The 22142-nt window shown below is 47.1% G+C and overlaps 1 protein-coding gene across 1 annotated transcript in view; it reads right to left on the reverse strand.

Moving 5' to 3' along the window:
* The window catches only part of PGM1 (phosphoglucomutase 1), an 86368-nt gene that overhangs the window by 59119 nt on the left and 5107 nt on the right, over window positions 1-22142 (reverse strand). The window lies entirely within an intron of this gene.

Below are 22142 nucleotides of genomic sequence, written 5' to 3' on the forward strand. Positions count from 1 at the left end.
TGGGATGTGAAAAGCCAAGAAGGATCATGGGCTGACGGTGAGGCCCAAACGTTTGAGTGACTTTACTTTTTCAAATTGTTTGTTAAATAGACAGGAGGGTTTGCTAGAGACAACTCAAGTGATCTGCAAGCTGGAAATTAATGGTTTATTCCGAAGGCAACCCGTAAAGAATTCTCCGAACATTGGAAGAGAGTATTTTTGGTGTAGCATGTTTTTCGCTATGATAGGAACTACACTACTGAGGTGTAGGATTGGTTTCAGGAGAAATTTGGTAAAGGACAGTTTCCTCATGAAAAGTGTGTAATTACCCTGTGCCCGCGAAGCGAAATTCGGGGTTAAGCATTCGGGTCCGTCCGTACGTCGTATGTACGTACGTACGTACGTGCGTGTCTGCATTTTCAAAATTCATTTTCTCGGCAACCGTTGGTCCCATTGACATGAAATTTTCACCAGAGGAGGGCCTCCTCCTGCAGAATATAGTAGTGATTATTATGATGTCACAGATCACGTGTTACGGGCGCCATCTTGGAAAAACCAAAAAGCTTTGCACCTCTATCTCAAAAACCGCTGCACAGAAATAATTGAGACAGGTCTCATTGCAAAGAACTCTCCATGCGGAATAATATATGTGAATGATGACGTCATAGGTGCCGCCGTTATGACGTCATAATTCGACAAGTAAAAAACTTTATCCGATCAGGATGAAATTTCTTAAACATCTTCTCGGTATAAATTGATGCAGAAATAAAATTATAATGACGTCGTAGGTCATGTGGTTCGGACGCCATATTGTTTTGAGTGAAAACCCTGAAAAACCCACTAAAATCAAATTTTCTCCAAAACAACTGAACAGATCGAGGCCAAACTTTGCAGGCAGAATAGCATACCCATGATGAACAAAAATGTCAGCGAGCATGACGTAATGCTTCACTTGGTTTCGGAGTTATGACATTTTTAAGCATAAACTTTTAAAACCTAGCTCCTCCCTCATTTTTGATCCTATAGAGGGGAAACTTCACAGATGTGTTCAACATATCAGTCTGCTAAAATGACGTTTTGGAATTTGCGATAGGTGACGTGGTTTGGCAGATATAAATACTTAAACGAAAATATTTTAAATTTTATAACTCTTGAACTGCTTCATTGATCGACGTGAAACTTCATATTATAGTAGAGGTCATGAAGTGTAACACGTGTGCAAAATTTCCAAGATGATTGGATGTATGGTCTGGAAGCTAGAAGTTGTTATTGCGTGAAGAAGAAGTCTTTTATAGTGGGCATGGAATTAATTATCACACTGCAAATGACGAGCAGGCAAAGTACGGAGCGACCTCACAGGGTCATTTTGACCTCAAATAAAATTCTGATTTCAGATTTGTCAATCGCTGAGGTATATTAACACACGACCAAAACAGATTTGGCGAAATTCCGACGATTTTGGACGAAAATATAACATTTGTGTCTGCATTTCACTAAAGTAAAGAGTGTGCCGTGTCAGAATTTTAAAAATTGAAACGTGGCTCATTGTAAATAACTCCATATGGGGAATAGGTGTTGTTAACGATGCCGTCATTGGTGCCATAATTATGATGTCATAATTCGACAGGGACAACGCTTAGTCTGACCAGTTTGAAATTTATTGAGCATGATGTATGCAACAATTATTTAGAGAATATAAATTGATGATGTCATTGCTCACGTGGTCTGGCAGCCATATTGGATTTTTAAAAAATTCAAAAATAGAAGAGTTGGCTCACACCAAGTTGACTGCACAGGGTAAGTATTCTATGAATACCATCTAGTTTAAGCATTGATTGAGAGGTTTAGGGAAAATGGTAGTATTGCAGAGAAGTCTCGAGGTGGTCGGCAAAATGTTGTGACGGATGTGATATTGCAGGATATGGGCAAACATTTGCAAAGAACCCCAAACGAGTCACTCAGATGCTCGTTTCAACAAGTAGGTATCTCACTAACCTCTACATAGAGAACTGTACAGAATAAAAGTAGAGCCAAGTCGATGGCGAGCCATCGCAATTCCCCACGCTTCCCACCTAAAGCAAAGCTGAAAGATGGCAAAAAGTTCCATCAGGAATGACCCAATATTAAAGTGTTTAATATTTTTTTCCCGTTTTGACCCCTGTGGCCCTAAGACTCCACCCTCTGGGGCATAAACCGGGGTCGAATCCAAAAAATCGTTACATATTTCATGCATCCCCAAATGTAGATTACATATAGAAAATTTCCATTGGAAAATGTTTTAAAATGTGCCCGTAATTGCATTTTTCGGTATTTAACATTTTGACAGTGCTCCAGGAGGTGGGAGTGAAAAATGACACTGCTGTTGTACATCATTACATCATCCTCGTGCCATGTGGTGATCATACCTACCAAGTTTGGTGAATGGCGTGACGGATGGTTAGACATAACCGATTACAATAACCCCCCGTTATATTTTTTTTAAGCGTTGAGATAATGAAGTTTATTCCCTATAAGCGCATGTTATTCATGAGCTTGCACTCGGAGACACAGAAAAGCGGGTGAACGTCTGGCAATTGTTCCAAAATTTAATAGCAGAAAATAGGGATCAGATTTTAGATTGCACCTTCTTTACAGATGAAGCATGGTTCCACATGTTTGGCTATATTAATAGACAGAACACCAGGATTTCAGCCTCAGGAAATCACCACGCATTCTTTGAAGAACCATTGCATTATCAAACCAGAACGGCACTCGGTAGAGAAAGCATACCTCCACCAGGCTGAACAGTTTTCGTTTTGTATCCAACTGATAGGTCGGATCTGGATCCCGGCATGAACCAAAATCGAATCGGGTTGTTCTTGTCACTGAACCAACTCATCCACCTCGTGTTGTCCTAATCCATCCACAACTTTTTGAAATATCGTGCTATAAAGGAAAACCTCGCCGGCTGCCGGTTATGTTCCTGTAAAAGTCTGCGGATGGCGAAATCGCAAACAGCTTCTAACATGTAACTCAATGAAATACGTTCCAGCCTCAAAATGTTTAAGTCCAAAAATCATTAATAAATTAAAAAATAAGACATTTAAATAGAAAATTCACATCCATATTGACATCACGCTTCCAGTTTCGCGATCGAGGTGGCGACGTTTGTTATCTCCCGGCATCCAAAGTTAAGTTATTTTTCCATTTGTGTGTTTGTCAAATTTCCACTCGTTATTTTATAGTCTTTGTGTTATTGCTTGTTTCTAGTTCGTTTTGATTTGAATTTCCTGTAACTCGTAATAAATTAATCGTTTCTGTTTGCCCCGCATGTGCGGCCTTGTAGCCTGAGGCTTCCCTTGTCGAAGTTTGTTCACTTAAGTTCCTTCCTTCGCTGTTTTTGCTTGGTTCTGAGATTTTTCCCTTCTCCCCCGAACATCTACTCTTTGTCTAACGTTTTAGCCCCCCTAACCCCCCAAAAAACAAACCAAAAAACCAAAACATTAATTTTAAGAGCAGGGCTCTTGCTTGAGACGGACGAAGTGACGGGCAAGACACAAACTCGTCCGAGAAGATGTTTATTGTAAAAACCAACTCGGGAACTCTGAAAAGCCCGTTTATCGGGCTGCATATATATCACAACCAGAAAGCACAACCGAAACCAAAAGCCACACCTCTCAGGCGAGGCGTGTTTCGGTGGTCACGTGACCGACAGGTGCAAAGGATTATAACCGCACGCGCGGCACGCTTTGGTGGTCACGTGACCAGCCACCCCGGCGCCGAGGTTGTCCGCCGGTGACGTCACCGGCTGGAGCAAGGAGACTCTGCTGCTGGTCTCGCTTGGGGGACCCATGGGTCGCTACACACGCCCCCCCAGAATGGACTTGATCCAGGAAGGTCAACCTGAGGGGGGCCCGGATGACCCGACCGAAACGACCCCTGGCCAGTCGCGGGGGGTGGGGGGGGTCCGGTGTGGTGGCGAGTGGTCGGACGGGGGGTGCAGTGGACGGGGGGCAGCCGAGGGGCCGGGCAAGTCCGCGGGGGAGGCTGCCGAGGTTCCTAGCGGGCCTCCAGAGGTTGCAGTTCGCGGGTGCAGCGCCGAGAAGGCTCGAGCGGTGCACGCGAAAAGCGGGTGAGCCAACCGAGGGGCTGGTCAAGGCCTCGGGGGAGGCTGCCGAGGTTCCTCGCGGGCCTCCCGAGGATGCAGGGTCGGAGAAGTAGTTGCGGTTGTAGTTGTAGGTGCGCGAGGGTGACGAAGCGGCCGTGCCGCGAACGTCAGCGCGCGCGAAGGTGACGAAACAGCCGTTCCGCCAACGTCAGTGCGCGCGAAGGTGACGCAGCAGCCGTGCTGCCAACGTCAGTGCGCGCGAAGGTGACGAAGCAGCCGTGCCTTCGGAGGGTCTCGGAATAGGTTCGCCCCTCCGGTCGTAGAGGAGGAGCCGAGCGCAGTGCGCGAACCTCATAGTCATGGCCGTCGTCGTTACCGAAACTCCGGCATGTCGAAACCGCGGTCGAAACTGCGCCCGAAGCCGTGCGGGAGAAGCCGGCGTCACCAGCCTAGGTGGCTTCCCTGGCTAGGGCGCGCTTGCCATGTCCGTTCGCAGCCCCCAAATCCGTTCGGGGGCAGTCGGGGTCACCAGTGAAGAGCAGGGCTCTTGCTTGAGACGGACGAAGTGACGGGCAAGACACAAACTCGTCCGAGAAGATGTTTATTGTAAAAACCAACTCGGGAACTCTGAAAAGCCCGTTTATCGGGCTGCATATATATCACAACCAGAAAGCACAACCGAAACCGAAAGCCACGCCTCTCAGGCGAGGCGTGTTTCGGTCGTCACGTGACTGACAGGTGCAAAGGATTATAACCGCACGCGCGGCACGCTTTGGTGGTCATGTGACCAGCCACCCCGGCGCCGAGGTTGTCCGCCGGTGACGTCACCGGCTGGAGCAAGGAGATTCTGCTGCTGGTCTCGCTTGCGGGACCCATGGGTCGCTACAAATTTCCCTTTCTCCAGGTGTGCTGTTGTCTCATCGTGTGCTTCTGTCCACGTGCGCTGTCTCACCCCGCCCCCATTTCTCCTTGCCTTCCACCTTTTGCCCTGTTCACGTGACTCGTGGTTGTCCCTCGAGGCCCTCTCCCCATTGGTATTTTGTGAAGAAAAGATTGTTCTTCACAGTTCTGTTTAAATATGTTTAAACGTTCCCCTGCAGCGTTTTATTCAGTGGTATATTACAACACGCTGTTTTTCTTCCTATTTAAAAGGCTTTTTTCAATTTCCTCTTCAACCCTTTTCAAAATCCAATCTCACCCCTCCCCTCCAAATCCTCCCCATCACCCATCCCTTTCAAATCTCCCCCCTTGCCCCCTTCCCTCCCCTCCCTCCTAAACTCCCCCCACACCCCTCCCCTCCGAGACTCTCCCTCGCTCCTCCCCTCCTAGACTCCCCTCTCACCCCTCCTCCTCCTCCTCAAAGCATCCTCCCTGCTTCTTCCCCCTTCCAACTTTCACCTTCATCTCCCCCAACCTTCTGCCTCACTCTTCCCCCTCCTCAAATAACACCTCACTGTGCCTCACCCAATCTCCATCAAACCTTTTGTCCGCCCCATTCTTCCCTTTCTCCAAGCTATTCTGAAATCTCTGAAATCTCTGACACACCTTCAACAGCTCTCCCTACCTCTTCCTCCTCTTCCACATCTTACCCTACCCCTCCCCCCCCTGTTCTGGACCCGATGCTCCCCCTTCCTCGTCATTAACGGTATGGACCTCAAACATCCGGGACCTTCGCTCAAACCTGACTGACCTCTCCATACAGGTTGCTTCTGACAAACCAGATGTGATCTGCTTAACAGAAACTTTCCTCCTTCATGATGTCTCTGATGCCTTGGTATCTCTCCCAGGTTACTCCCTCCTCCGGTAAGATAGACCTGATCCTCGTCCTGGAGGTGGGGTTGCTATCTTTATAAAAAACTCTCTTCCTCACTCGCCCTCCACTGCCCTCTCTCCACCTCACCCCCAGGAATACCTTTGGCTACGGCTTCCCCTTCGCTCCCACCTTTTGTTCATATGTGTGTTGTACCGTCCACCAAACAGCGATGACTCCATCTACATCTCACTGTCTGATAATATGGACCAACTTCTATCTACCCATCCCAACTCTCTCTTCCTCATATGTGGTGATTTCAATTGTCACCATGCCAGTTGGCTGGGTGTGGGTACCTCTCTCACCAGCCATGGCTCTTCAGCAAAGGACTTCTGCGACTCACTGGGACTGACACAATCTGTCAATTTCCCGACCCGGATCTCAGTCAACGGAGCATCTTCTCTTCTGGATTTGGTTATGACAAACTTCCCTGAAAATGTCTGCTGCTCTTCTTCTGCTCCAATCGGCTCATCTGATCATGTGCTTGTCAAAGTGGACATCTCTCTGACCATTCTCAGAGAGCCTCCTCAGCGTCGACGAGTCTGGCATTTCACTCAGGCCAACTGGCACGGTCTTCAAGCAGCCATCAATCATCTGGACTGGTCTCCCATCTCTACCGCCTCTGACATCAACTCATCCTGGGAATTCTTTCAAAGTAAATTGCTCTCTCTCATGCACAGATTTATCCCATCTCGTCTTCAGTTGTCATACCCTTCCTCCCATCCATGGTACACGGAATCTTGTGGTGAGGCTGTTGCCCTGAAACAACTTGCTTTCGTCTCCTGGAAAGCAAATCCAACGGAAGGAAATCTCATTTCCTTTCACAAAGCCCGAAACAAGTGTGTGTCCACCCTCAGGAGAGCCAGGAAACAATATCTCACCGTTCTCAAGACCGAACTCTCTTATCTGTCCCCTCTTCCAAATCCTGGTGGTGTCTGGTCAAATCTGTTTCTGGTGTTTGTTCCCCCTCCATCCCCTCCCTCACCTCAAACGGCTTAATGGCTGACTCCGCACGTGAAAAAGCTGAATGCCTCAACTCTGTGTTTGCCTCTAAATCTTGTGTCCCAAACCCATCCCTCTCTGTACCCACCGTACCCAGTCGTACCCAGCTGCTCCTGGACTCTGTGTCCTTTCCTCCTGACAAGGTGGAAAAGTTTCTGTCAACCCTCGACTCTGATTCTGCAACTGGTCCTGACGGCATCAGCCCACGGGTCCTAAAATCATGTTCTTCTGCTCTTTCACTCCCTCTTTCTGTTCTCTTCACCCTCTCTTTTGCTCAAGGTCATCTGCCATCTGCTTGGAAATCAGCCAACATCACCGCTTTGCACAAAAAAGGTGCAAAAACAGATCCCAGCAACTACAGACCAATCAGCCTTCTCCCAATTATCAGCAAAGTCATGGAATCCATCATTGCTTCAGATATGAAATCTTTCCTCTTCTCCAATGGGTTGATCTCTGATCATCAATTTGGTTTCAGACCTGGTCACTCTACTCTGGACATGCTGCTTCTGCTTTCTCAACAATGGATGGAGGTCCTCAACACCAAACAAGAAATTAGAGATGTCTCCCTTGACATTTCACGTGCCTTCGATACGGTCTGGCACCCTGCTCTGCTCACCAAACTCTCCTCCTTTGGTATCCATGGAAATCTCCACGCATGGCTGGCAGACTTCCTCTCTGGTCGTAGTCAACGTGTGGCCCTGAATGGGTTTCTCTCATCTCCTCTTCCTGTTCAGGCTGGAGTTCCCCAAGGTAGTGTTCTGGGCCCTGTGCTTTTTCTGGTCTTCATCAATGATCTCTCTGACTCTCTTGAAAATCCTCTCTATCTCTTTGCTGACGACTCTACTCTCTGTCGCTCCATTCCTCATCCCTCAGATAGGCAGTCTGCAGCCTCCTCACTCTCTGCAGACCTGGACAAAATCACAGACTGGGCAAACAAATGGAACATGTCTTTCAATCCTGATAAATCTCACACTCTTACGATGTCTCTCCGAAAAGACCGACTGGAAAACCCTCCCATCCACTTTCTGAATAATCCTCTCCAAGAAGTTCTGTCACTCAAGCTTTTGGGTCTCACTATTTGCCATGATCTTTCCTGGGAAAACCACATTTCAAATCTGGCCTCCAAAGCCAGTCGCCGACTGGGCATCCTCCGTCGTGCGAAGTCCTTCCTTGGCACACCTGAGCTCCTCACCACATACAAGGCTTTCATCCGCAGCTCTATGGAATACTGCTCTCCCCTCTGGTCTGGTGCTCCTGCCTCACACCTAGCCCGTCTTCACGCTGTTGAAACCAAAGCGTTCAGAATCATTGGAATCTCCCGCGATGAAGCTAACTCCAAGGGCCTTTCACTCACTCACCGCAGGCAGGTTGGTGGTCTTTCCGTCTTCTACCGACTCCTCTCTGGCCTTGCCCCCTCACAGCCCTCTCTGGGCTCTGTCCCCCAAATATTCCTACAGGTCGCACAAGATCTGCCTGCAACCCTCTTATGGTTAAACTGCCAAAATCAAGACTTTCTGCTCACCTTCACTCCTTCATTCCTCTTTTCTCCCGGCTCTGGAACAAACTCCCTCACTCTCTTCAATCCCACTGCACCCTCCAGGTCTTTAAAACAGCTGTTCACCACCATCTCTTATCCTCCCCCATCCAAAACCTTGATCTTTTCTACCCCCGCTAATTTCGGTCCCCTTGTGTTTTATACCTCTCCCCCCCCCCGCCCTCCCCCTCCCACGCCTCCTGCCCCCAAGCCCTCTCCCTCCCACACTTCTCCCTGCTCTCAAATGTTGTGGTTGTGTGCTTCCCCTTCTCTCCCCATCTTGGGGATGATGTCTTAGTGTAGTCGATGTGGCCACATCCATAATGGAGGAAATGTCATCCACCAGTGGCAGTCGTTCCGATGGTCTGGCACCCGACGGATGTCGTGAAATCGCATCTGGTACGCAGTGTCGTTTTCCCGGGATGTGGATAATTCGGAAACGATATGCTAGGGTCCTTTCTTTCAAGTTGGCAAGCCGCGTGTTATGGATGTCCTCTAATCGTCTGTCACCAAGAAGCTTGATTAAGGGCTTGTGATCGACGGCAATAATCAGGTTCTTGCATCCCAACACAAAATACTTTACTTTTTCCAGGCTGTCCGCCACTGCTAGAGCTTCACCCTCTATCGGAGCATAGCGCGACTCCGCTGCATGGGTGAAGCGGCCTCCAGCAAGGGTGATTTTCCAGCCATCGGGGCAGCACTGTGGGGTTTCACCAGGGCATCTGCAGTGTTTTTGGAGGAGCCAGAAGCCAATCCCATCCTTCGACCAGTCAGTTGCGAGACATGTTGTCCGTTCCTTGTCAAAGATCCGGACCCCATTTGCGACTTCAGATATGATGAGTCGTTTTGATTCTTCGAATAGGGATTGTAGTGTTGCATCCCAGTAGAAGGGGGTGCATGGTTTTAGGAGGTCCCGAAAAGGTCGCATCCTCTCGGTCATGCTGAAGCAGTATGTTACCTGATTGACTAGCCCAAACCAGGAGCGAATGTCAGTAATTGTTTTTGGTGTGGGGAAGTCCTGTATCGCTTGGAGATACCTTTGGCATGGTCGTACACTGTCCATGGTGATCTCGAATCCAGCGAATTCGACCGTGTCCTGACCAAAATGGAATTTCGTCGGATTTTGCGTAATCCCATTACGGCCGCACAGGTCGAGCCAGTTGCATGTCTGAAAAAAGCTCTCTTCCAATGTGTCGCTCCACATGATGGTATCATCAATACATTTGGACTTGTTTTTGAAGTCCGATACGATTTCGTCAAATCGTCTGGAGTATCCATCACCTGAAGCGATGTAACCTTGGGGAGTGGTGCAGTAACGGTATCGGCCCCATGGTGTGATGAACGTTGTCAGATGGCGGTCACATTCTCTGATTGGAACGCTGTGATAGCCATTCCAGGCGTCTGTTACCGTCTTTTTGGTGTTATGTGGCACCACCATTGCTTGATGGAAGGGTGACTGGGTGTGGTGGGTCTCACGTGTGCAGTGCGCATTCAGTGGTTGCAGATCAACTGTCCTCCGTGGGGTCCCATCCTTCTTTGGACAGACGACCATTCTGCTGCACCATGTCACTGGTTCACCAATTGGCACCGGTTCCAGAACCCCTAACCTGATGTCGCGATCGATACCAGCCTTGACTTCTGCCTGCCAGTGTAAGGGGACAGGCACTGGGGTGTGCACCGCTTTTGGTGTTGCCTCGGGGTCAACCATCAGTGTGAGAGGCGGACCTTCCATGTGGGGTAGTGGCTGGTGTTCGCAGACATTGAATGTGCTGCTTTTGTAGTACTCCAGTAGCCATTTCTCCAGCCTCTCTCGGTTCTCGTCAGTGGAATGTATCAAAGGAATCCAGACCACGGATCTGCTCCCTCTTTTTGTGTGTTTTGTTTGTCTGGTTGATTTGTTTGTGAAATAAATGTTAGCTCTTTCACGAGCCTCGATTCAGTATACAAAAAAACAAAAAAAACAACTAAAGCCACTTCAAAAACAAAAATTAAATCTCTTTTAATTCTTCCTCACTACATGCTCTAAATTCACATTCATTCCACCCCTCCTCTATCGTTCTTAAACGGATCGCTAACTTGAAAATCACAATAAACCCAATGTGCTATAAATGTTCGTCTTTCATGAATCATCCACTTTCCGCCCCTCCAAATCTCCCCTTGACCCTCCCTTCCTAAACTCCCCCCTTGCCCCTCCCCTCCTAAACTCCCCCTTACCCCTCCCCTTCAAAACTCCCCCCCCAAACCCTCCCCTTCAAATCTCGCCCCTTACCATCCTTCTCCAATTCTTCCCCCTCGCCCGTCCTCCTCAAAGCTGCCTCCTCCCCACTTCATCTCCCTTCTATCCCATACCTCCACCTCACCCAACCTTCTACTTTCCTCTGCCCCCCCTCAAACAACCCCTCTCTGTGCCTCATCCCATCACCATCAAACCTTTCGTCCTCATCATCCTTCCCTTTCTTGTAACTCTTCTGTAATCTCTGACACACCATCAACTGCTCTCCCTACCTCCCCCCCTCATCCTTCCTCTGATCTTACCCCTCCCCTCTCCTGTCCTGCACCCGATGCTCACCCTCTCTCCTCATTAATGGTATGGGCCTCAAACATCCGGGGCCTTTGCTCAAACCTGATTGATCACTCCATTCAGGTTGCTTCTGACAATCCAGACTTGATCTGCTTAACAGAAACTTTCCTCCTTCAAGATGTCTCTGATTCCTTAATATCTCTTCCTGGTTACTCCCTCCTCCGGTATGATAGACCTGAGCCTCGTCCTGGAGGTGGGGTTGCTATCTGCCCTCTCTCCACCCCGCCCCCAGGAGTAGCTATGGCTACGGCTTCCTCTCCGCTCCCACCTTTTGTTCATATGTGTTCTGTACCGTCCTCCAAACAGTGATGACTCCATTTACATTTCGCTGTCTGACAACATAGACCACCTTCGATCAACTCATCCAAACTCTCTCTTCCTCATATGTGGCGACTTCAACTGTCATCATGCCAGCTGGCTGGGTGTGGGTTCCTCTCTCACCAGCCATGGCACCTCAGCAAAGGACTTCTGCGACTCATTGTGACTGACACAATCTGTCAATTTTCTGACCCGGATCTCAGTCAATGGAGTATCTTCTCTTCTAGACTTGGTTAGGACAAACTTCCCTGCAAATGTCTGCTGCTCTTCCTCTGCTCCAATCGGTTCTTCTGAGCATGTGCTTGTTAAAGTGGACATCTCTCTGGCCATTCTCAGAGAGCCTCCTCAGCGCCGACGAGTCTGGCATTTCACTCAGGCTGACTGGCACGGTCTGCAAGCAGCCATCAATCATCTGGACTGGTCTCCCATCTCGACTGCCTCCGACATCAATTCTTCCTGGGAATTCTTCCAAAGCAAACTGCTCTCTCTCATGCACAGATTTATCCCATCTCATCTTCAGTTGTATTACCCTTCCTCCCATCCATGGTACACTGAATCTTGTGGAGGCAGTTGCCCTGAAACAACTTGCTTTTGCCTCTTGGAAGGCAAATCCAACAGAAGGCAATCTCAGTTCCTTCCACCAAGCTCGGAACAAGTGCGTGTCTACCCTCAGGAGTGCAAGGAAGCACTATCTCTCCACACCCAAGAATGAACTCTCAAACCTGTCTCCTTCCTCCAAATCCTGGTGGCGTTTGGTCAAATCCGTTTCTGGTGTTTGTTCCCCCTCTATCCCCTCCCTTTCCTAAAATGGCTACACAATTGACACGGCACGTGACAAAGCCGAATGCCTCAACTCTGTGTTTGCCTCAAAATCTTGTGTCCCAAACCCATCTCTCTCTGTTCCCACCTTACCCAGTTGAACACAACTGCTCCTGGACTCTGTGTCCTTCTCTCCTGACAAGGTGGAGACGTTTTTGTCAACCCTCGACTCTGATTCTGCAACTGGACCAGACGGCATCAGCCCACGGGTCCTAAAATCCTGCTCTGCCGCTCTATCCAACCCTCTCTCTGTTCTTTTCACCCTCTCTTTTGTTCAAGGTCATCTGCCAGCATCTTGGAAATCAGCAAACATTACCGGTTTACACAAAAAATGTGCAAAAACAGATCCTTGCAACAACAGACCAATCACCCTGCTCCCAATTATCAGCAAACTCATGGAATCCATCATTGCTTCAGATATCAAATCCTTCCTCTTCTCCAATGGCTTGATCTCCGATCATCAATTCGGATTTAGACCAGGTCATTCCACTCTGGACATGTTGCTTCTGCTGTCTCAACAATGGATGGAGGTCCTCAATGCGAAACAGGAAATCAGAGCTGTCTCCGTTGACATATCACGTGCCTTCGATATGGTCTGGCACCCAGCTCTGCTCACCAAACTCTCCTCCTATGGTATCCATGGAAATCTCCACGCATGACTTGCGGACTTCCTCTCGGGTCAAAGTCAATGTGTGGCTTTGAATGGATTTCTCTCATCTCCCCTTCCTGCTCTGGCCAAGGTAGTGTTCTGGCCCTGTGCTTTTTCTGGTCTTCATCAATAAATCTCTCCGACTCTCTGGAAAATCCTCTCTATCTCTTTGCTGATGACTCCACTCTCTGCTGCTCCATTCCTCATCCCTCAGATTGGCAAGTCTGCAGCCTCCTCACTCTCTGCAGACATGGACAAAATGACAGACTGTTCAAACAAGTAGAACATGTCTTTCAATAATGACATATCTCACACTCTTACTGTGTCTCCCCGAAAAGACCGACTGGAAAACCCTCGCATCTACTTTCTCAACAATCCTCTCCAAGAAGTTCTGTCGCTCAAGCTTTTGGGTCTCACTATCTGCCATGATCTTTCTTGGGAAAACCACATTTCCAAGCTGGCCTCCAAAGCCAGTCGCCGACTGGGCATCCTCCGTCATGCGAAGTCCTTCCTTGGCACACCTGAGCTCCTCACCACATACAAGGCTTTCATCCACAGCTCAATGGAATACTGTTCCCACCTCTGGGCCGGTGCTCCTGCCTCACACCTAGCTCGGCTTCACGCTGTTGAAACCAAAGCTTTCAGAATCATTGGAATCTCCAGCGATGAAGCTAAATCCGAGGGCCTTTCACTCACTCACCTCAGGCAGCTTGTTGGTCTTTCTGTCTTCCACCGACTTCTCTCCGGCCTTGCTCCCCCAGCTCTCTCTGTGCTCTGTCCCCCAAATATTCCTGCAGGTCACACAAGATCTGCCAGCAACCCTCTCATGGTTAAACTGCCAAAATCTAGGCTCTCTGCTCACCTTTACTCTTTCATTCCCCTTTTCTCCCGCCTCTGGAACAAACTCCCCCACTTAGGCTATGAGCCAAGGGGGTTGGTCGGTACCATACAGATGGAGTAAGGCTCATTGTGATTTTTAGCAAGATATATGTCCCTAGATATGAAAAAAAGTGATAGCAGTGTATAACTCTCGGCCATCTCTGTGTTATCACCCGAAATATTATTATAGGCTATGAGCCAAGGGGTTGGTCAGTACCATACAGATGGAGTAAGGCTCATTGTGATTTTTAGCAAGATATATGTCCCTAGATATGAAAAAAAAGTGATAGCAGTGTATAACTCTCGGCCATCTCTGTGTTATCACCCGAAATATTATTATACGCCTGTTTCGCTTCGCCAAAAAATGTGATATTTGCTAAAATTGGAATAAATATGTTTTTAAGGACCACAGAGTGCCAATAATTTGCATACTGGATGCCAACTAATATAGTAATAGAAATATAGAACATTTGTGGGGGTTATTTATCAAAATATTGATATAATGACAAAAAATATGTTAAATTTAGTGAAAAAGTGGTCGAAATCGCTTCGAGTTCAGAATTCACATTGTACATTTTTGTCAATATTTCAAAAATGAAAACTCCCAGAGTAACATTTGACCCCTCAAAATCTTCGCAAGGAACCACTGCATTGGAATATATCATTACTTTGTAATATGGTGGTTGTTTGGGGCACATATTTTGGCAAAGTTCAAAATATGTTCAACCATACCCCCTAATTTTGATATTTTGGAACGAAACATAGCTTTTGAACATTTTAGGTTTATTCGTCTACTACTTTTGGTATCTCAGTGTAATTTTTGGTATTAGCTAGTATCCTAAAGTAGGTTTGTAACATCAGCTACATTATATTTCACAATGCATGCAAACTTGCTCCACACTCTAGGTTTATCATGATCTCTCGAACAAATACGATCTCGATCTCGATCTCGGCACTCTGTGGTCCTTAAAAACATATTTATTCCAATTTTAGCAAATATCACATTTTTTGGCGAAGCGAAGCAGGCGTATAATAATATTTCGGGTGATAACACAGAGATGGCCGAGAGTTATACACTGCTATCACTTTTTTTTCATATCTAGGGACATATATCTTGCTAAAAATCACAATGAGCCTTACTCCATCTGTATGGTACCGACCGGTCAATTTGGGGGGTCTGGCTCATAGCCTAACTCCCTTCAATCACACTCCTCCCCCCAGGTCTTTAAAACAGCTGTTCACTATCATCTCTTATCTTCCCTCATCCAAAACCTTGATCTTTTCTACCCCCGCTAATTCACCCCAGATACACTTTTTTGAAATTCCAACTTCTTTCCTGGAAGTCCTTGCAGTGTCCATGTTGGAACCCATCTGTGGATCGGTCCCATCGGCCGATGGGTCTGCATTGTCATTTCTCGTGCATCCACAGATGGGTCAGACCCATCGGCCGATGGGACCGATCCACAGATGGGTTCCAACATCCATACAGTCACGTGAAAAAGTAAGTACACCCCATGTAAAGTTTTGACTTTTTCAACATATTTCAACATACAGCTATTTGATCTTCATTTCAACAATATTTATAGATAAAGGTGATGTAGTATAACAAATATCATGAAACATTTACATTTTGTAGTCCATTGTATCTATCTATAATTCCATTAATCTCTGTGTGTTTGTATGTGTGTATGTGTGTATGTGTGTATGTGTGTATGTTTGTCTGTGACCGCTGTTTCTCGACAACCACGGGTCCGATATACTTTAAACTTGCCAGGTATATTGCTGGGGACCCGAGGATGTGCCTTTTCAAGGTTTCATATTAATCGGACAAGTACTTACCGAGCTATGGCGATTTCTTTACCAAACACTGCAAGCCGTTCGCTTTGGACCAAACCATTGCATGTAAATAGAGGGGGGGGTTCTGTGGTCGTTGCGAATGGACCAAACCATTCATGTAAATAGAGGGGGGGGGTTCTGTGGTCGTTACTGCCACGTGGTTTCAAAGTTTTTTTTTGTTGTTGTTGTTTGCACGCATGTTTTTTTGCACCCACGTACGGGCACGCCCTAGGATGTTTACACACACACACCCCTACACAAATTTTTTTTTTTTTTTTTTTTTTGGCAAGGAACGGGCACCCACGTACGGGCACGTCCTAGCTTATATATAGTACGGGCATGCCCTAGTAATTTAAATAAACATAAATGCAAATTTTGCATGTGGAAAAAGTAAGTACACCCTTGGCTCTCATCGGTGGTATTGCCCCCTTTGGCAGAAACAACCTCAAGTAGGCATTTCTTATAACTGTCTACCAGTCTCTGACCGACTGGGAGAAATTTTTGCCCACTCCTCCATGCAGAATTATTTCAGCTGTGCAATGTTTGAGGGGTTTCTTGCATGCACAGCTCGTTTCAAATCCCCCCACAACATCTCGATGGGATTTAGATCCGGGCTTTGACTTGGCCATTCCCGAACCCTCCATTTCTTTCTTTTCATCCATTCCTTGGTGGATTTACTGGTATGTTGAGGGTCATTGTCATGTTGCAAGGTCCACCTTCGGTTGAGCTTCAACTTTCCGACAGATGGCCTCACATTATGCTCAAGCACCCTCTGGTGCAATGAAGAATTCATAGCGGATTCGATGATGGTGAGCTGCCCAGGCCCTGATGCAGCAAAGCTGCCCCAAACCATAATATTTCCATGACCATGCTTTACAGTTGGTATCAGGTTCTTGTGGTCAAATGCTGTCTTTGGTTTTCGCCAAACATGTCTTCTGGTACTGTGGCCAAATAGCTCTACCTTTGACTCATCTGTCCAGAGCACATTGTTCCAGAAGTGCTGTTCTTTGCCTCGGTGTTCATTGGCAAACTTTAGTCTTGCCCTGATGTTCTTTCTGGACAGCAAAGGTTTCCTCCTGGCACACCTCCCATGTAGATCAACCTTGTGCAGCCTCTTTCTAATGTTAGACTCGTGCACTTTGACATCAACAGCGGCAAGAGCTACCTGTACGTCCCGTGATGACATTCTGGGGTTCTTCGAGACTTCTTTCAGCATCTTGCGGTCTGCTCTCGGGCTGAACTTGCTGGGGCGGCCTGGCCTGAACAAGTTGGCAGTTGTTTGGAATCTTCTCCACTTGTAGATGATCTTCCGGCCAGTCGAATGATTGATTTCAAATTGTTTGGAGATCTTTTTAAATCCCTTCCCAGACTCGTAGGCATCTCTAACCTTCTTTCTGAAGGTCTCAGAGAGCTCTTTTGATCTAGGCATGGTGATGCCGCACACTTCAACAACAAAGAGCAAACCAAACAAGCGTTACGCCTAGGTCCCCCGTCGGGGAAGTGATGTGAGTTGACAAAGTGGAACACGCAGAAAACATGCTATGATATGATATTTCACTCACAAGGGTCAGACAAACATGGAGGCGGCCATCTTGGATTTTGACGTGGTGACCCAATTTTCAATAGCGGTCTTCCTTATGCCTAGATGCACCCACACACCAGAAGGTACTTCGCTTATTTTTCAAGGATATTTCGCTCACAAGGTTCAGACATATATATGGTGGCGGCCGTCCTGGATTTTGACGTGGCGACCCACTTTACAATAGCGGTCTTCCTTATGCCGAGATACACCCACACACCAGATTAGAAGTTGGTACTTCGCTTATTTTTCGAGATATTTCGCTCACAAGGTTCAGACATATATATGGTGGCGGCCATCTTGAATTTTGACGTGGCAACCCAATTTTCAATATCGTTCTTCCTTATGGCGAGATACACCCACACACCAAATTATAAGTTGGTACTTCACTTATTTGTCAAGATATTCATCTCACAAGGTTTGGACATACATGGCGGCGGCCATCTTGGATTTTGACATGGCGACCCAATTTTCAATAACATTCTTCCTTATGCCTAGATACACCCACACACCAGATTAGAAGTTGGTACTTCGCTTATTTTTCAAGATATTTTCGCTCACAAGGTTCAGACATATATATGGTGGCGGCCATCTTGGATTTTGACGTGGCGACCCAATTTTTAACAGCGTTCTTCCTTATGCCGAGATACACCCAAACACCAGATTAGAAGTTGGTGCTTCGCTTATTTTTCAAGATATTCATCTCACAAGGTTCAGACATACATGGCGGTGGCCATCTTGGATTTTGACGTGGCGACCCAATTTTCAATAGCGTTCTTCCTTATGCCTAGATACACCCACACACCAGATTAGAAGTTGGTACTTCGCTTATTTTTCAAGATATGCAGGTTACAAGGTTCAGACATACATGGCATCAGACATATACATGGCGGCGGCCATCTTGGATTTTGACGTGGCGACCTAATTTTAAACAGCGTTCTTCCTTGTGCCGAGATACACCCACACACCAGATTAGAAGTTGGTACTTCGCTTATTTTTCGAGATATTTCGCTCACAAGTTTCAGACATATATATGGTGGTGGCCATCTTTGATTTTGACGTTGCGACCCAATTTTCAATAGCCTTCGTCCTTATGCCGAGATACACCCACACGCCAAATTAGAAGTTGGTACTTCGCTTATTTTTCAAGATATTCATCTCAAGTTTCAGACATACATGGCGGAGGCCATCTTGGCTTTTCACGTGGCGACCAGATTTTAAACAGCGTTCTTCCTTGTGCCTAGATACACCCACACACCAGATTAGATGTTGGTACTTCGCTTATTTTTCGAGATATTTCGCTCACAAGTTTCAGACATATATATGGGGGCGACCATCTTGGATTTTGACGTGGCGACCCAATTTTCAATAGCGTTCGTCCTTATGCCGAGATACACCCACACGCCAAATTAGAAGTTGGTATTTCGCTTATTTTTCAAGATATTAATCTCACAAGGTTCAGACATACATGGCGGCGGCCATCTTGGATTTTGACGTGGCGACCCAATTTTCAATAGCGTTCTTCCTTATGCTTAGATACACCCACACACCAGATTAGAAGTTGGTACTATTTTTCAAGATATGCAGGTTACAAGGTTCAGACATACATGGCATCAGACATACATGGCGGCGGCCATCTTGGATTTTGACGTGGGTTGCACCCACACACTAAATTCGAATGCGGTCCTTCGCTTACGCACGCACGCGCACCCGCACGCACGCCCACACGCACGCACACACGCACGCACGGACGGACGGACGGACGGACGGAGGGGAAAGCCATAGTCCCCCTTTCGCACCGCTGAGCGACGGGGGACAACTAAATGTCTGAGGTTTAAATAAGACAGGTTCCTCCAAGATCCTCTCCAACGATGTTCTAATCATTTGCACCTGAGCTGGTGCACCTGATTCTAATTTTAGGTGTTTGAAGTAGTGATAAATGTAGGGGTGTACTTACTTTTTCCACATGCGAAATTTGCATTTGTTTATTTAAATTATACAATGGACTACAAAATGTAAATGTTTCATGATATTGCTTTTGCGCATGCGCAAGATTGGAGGTCACGTCTTTTCAAAGCTGTCCATGCGCTCACGCTTTCGAAGTTAAGTAATTTTTCACAATTGTGTGTTTGTCGAAACTGTATCTATCTTTCGGTGTGTGTACCTATAGTGTGTCTTTAATAAGATTCTCGGTGTTAATTTTTCATCCATGTATACAAAATCGTCGGTTAATTTGTGTCGCGTATTTTGAGGCCTAGTCGGCTACCGTGTCCGACCTTGAGGCTTTGTTTTTCTCTCAGCGGTCCGTCGATTGCGCTGCAATTACTTTCGTTCTCTGTTTTTGTCCCAGTCTTTCACCCCATACTTCCTTGTTTAAAATCTAAACTAAAAAAAAAAACAAAAAAAAAAACATTTTTCCTTCTCTGTTCTTATTCGCTTATTCGTTGTTCTTATTTGTTCGTTCGTTCTTCTATCGTGTTTCACCCCCATTTCCATTTTCCATTTCCCCAGATAGTTTTCAATGCTCAATTTTAAAATGTTTGAACTTTCCCCTGAAGAACTGTATTCTGTCGTATATTATAACACCTTTTTCTTCTTCTTCTTCAACAGGTTGCTTTCGACTTGCTCACCAAATCTATTCATTCCAAAAAAAAAATTCCATCTCTTACAGTTCCTCTTTTCTACATTCCCGAAACTCTCCTGCACTCCACCACTCCTTCAGCATCCTCAAACGTATTTTTGACTCGAAGGTCACAAGAAACTCATTTTGCAATAAATGTTCGTTTCCCATTAATCGTACACTTTTCAAAATCCAATCTCACCCCTCCCCTCCAAATCTTCCCCATCACCCCTTCCCTCCAAAACATCCCCATCACCCCTCCCCTCCAAAACCTCCCCATCACCCCTCCCCTCCAAAACTTCCCCATCACCCCTCCCCTCCCCTCCAAATCTACCCCCTTGCCCCTCCCCTCCAAATCTTCCCCATCACCCATCTCTGTCAAATCTTCCCCCTTGCCCCTCCCCTCCAAATCTTCCCCATCACCAATCCCTTTCAAATCTCCCCCCTTGCCCCTTCCCTCCTAAACTCCCCCCACACCCCTCCCCTCCGAGACTCTCCCTCACTCCTCCCCTCCTAGACTCCCCTCTCACCCCTCATCCTCAAAGCGTCCTCCCCGCTTCTTCCCCCTTTCAACTTTCACCTTCATCTCCCCCAGCCTTCTGCCTCGCTCTTCCCCCTCCTCAAATAACACCTCACTGTGCCTCACCCAATCACCATCAAACCTTTTGTCTGCCCCATTCTTCCTTTTCTCCAAGCTATTCTGAAATCTCTGACACACCTTCAACAGCTCTCCCTACCACTTCCTCCTCTTCCACATCTTACCCTCCCCCCCCCACCCCCCCTGTTCTGTATCCGATGCTCCCCCTTCCTCTTCATTAACGGTATGGACCTCAAACATCCGGGGCCTTCGCTCAAACTTGCCTGATCTCTCCATACAGGTTGCTTCTGACAAACCAGACGTGATCTGCTTTACAGAAACTTTCCTCCTTCATGATGTCTCTGATTGCTTGGTATCTCTCCCAGGTTACTCCCTCCTCCGGTATTATAGACCTGAGCCTCGTCCTGAAGGTGGGGTTGCTATCTTTATTAAAAAAACTCTTCCTCACTCGCCCTCTCTCCACCTCACCCCCAGGAATACCTTTGGCTACGGCTTCCCCTTCGCTCCCACCTTTTGTTCATATGTGTGTTGTACAGTCCACCAAACAGTGATGACTCCATCTACATCTCGCTGTCTGATAATATGGACCAACTTCTATCTTCCCATCCCAACTATCTCTTCCTCATATGTGGTGATTTCAATTGTCACCATGCCAGTTGGCTGGGTGTGGGTACCTCTCTCACCAGCCATGGCTCTTCAGCCAAGGACTTATGCGACTCACTGGGACTGACACAATCTGTCAATTTTCCAACCCAGATCTCAGTCAACGGAGCATCTTCTCTTCTGGACTTGGTTATGACTAACTTCCCTGAAAATGTCTGCTGCTCTTCTTCTGCTCCAATTGGCTCATCTGATCATGTGCTTGTTAAAGTGGACATCTCTCTGACCATTCTCAGAGAGCCTCCTCAGCGTCGACGAGTCTGGCATTTCACTCAGGCCAACTGGCACGGTCTTCAAGCAGCCATCAATCATCTGGACTGGTCTCCAATCTCTACCGTCTCTGACATCAACTCATCCTGGGAATTCTTCCAAAGTAAATTGCTCTCTCTCATGCACAGATTTATCCCATCTCGTCTTCAGTTGTCATACCCTTCCTCCCGTCCATGGTACACGGCATCTTGTGGTGAGGCTGTTGCCCAGAAACAACTTGCTTTCGTCTCCTGGAAAGCAAATCCAACGGAAGGAAATCTCATTTCCTTTCACAAAGCCCGAAACAAGTGTGTGTCCACCCTCAGGAGAGCCAGGAAACAATATCTCTCCGTTCTCAAGACCAAACCCTCTTATCTGTCTCCCTCTTCCAAATCCTGGTGGCGTCTGGTCAAATCTGTTTCTGGTGTTTGTTCCCTCTCCATCCCCTCCCTCACCTCAAACGGCTACACGGCTGACTCCGCACGTGAAAAAGCTGAATGCCTCAACTCTGTGTTTGCCTCTAAATCTTGTGTCTCAAACCCATCCCTCTCTGTACCCACCGTACCCAGTCGTACCCAGCTGCTCCTGGACTCTGTGTCCTTTCCTCCTGACAAGGTGGAAAAGTTTCTGTCAACCCTCGACTCGGATTCTGCTACTGGACCTGACGGCATCAGCCCACGGGTCCTAAAATCCTGTTCTTCCGCTCTTTCACTCCCTCTCTCTGTTCTCTTCACCCTCTCTTTTGCTGAAGGTCATCTGCCATCTGCTTGGAAATCGGCCAACATCACCGCTTTGCACAAAAAGGTGCAAAAACAGATCCTAGCAACTACAGACCAATCAGCCTTCCCCCAATTATCAGCAAAGTCATGGAATTCCATCATTGCTTCGGATATGAAATCATTCCTCTTCTCCAATGGCTTGATCTCTGATCATCAATTTGGT

The sequence above is a fragment of the Myxine glutinosa genome, chromosome 1 (assembly GCF_964187855.1).
Source record: "Myxine glutinosa chromosome 1, kmMyxGlut1.1, whole genome shotgun sequence".
NCBI lineage: Eukaryota > Metazoa > Chordata > Myxini > Myxiniformes > Myxinidae > Myxine > Myxine glutinosa.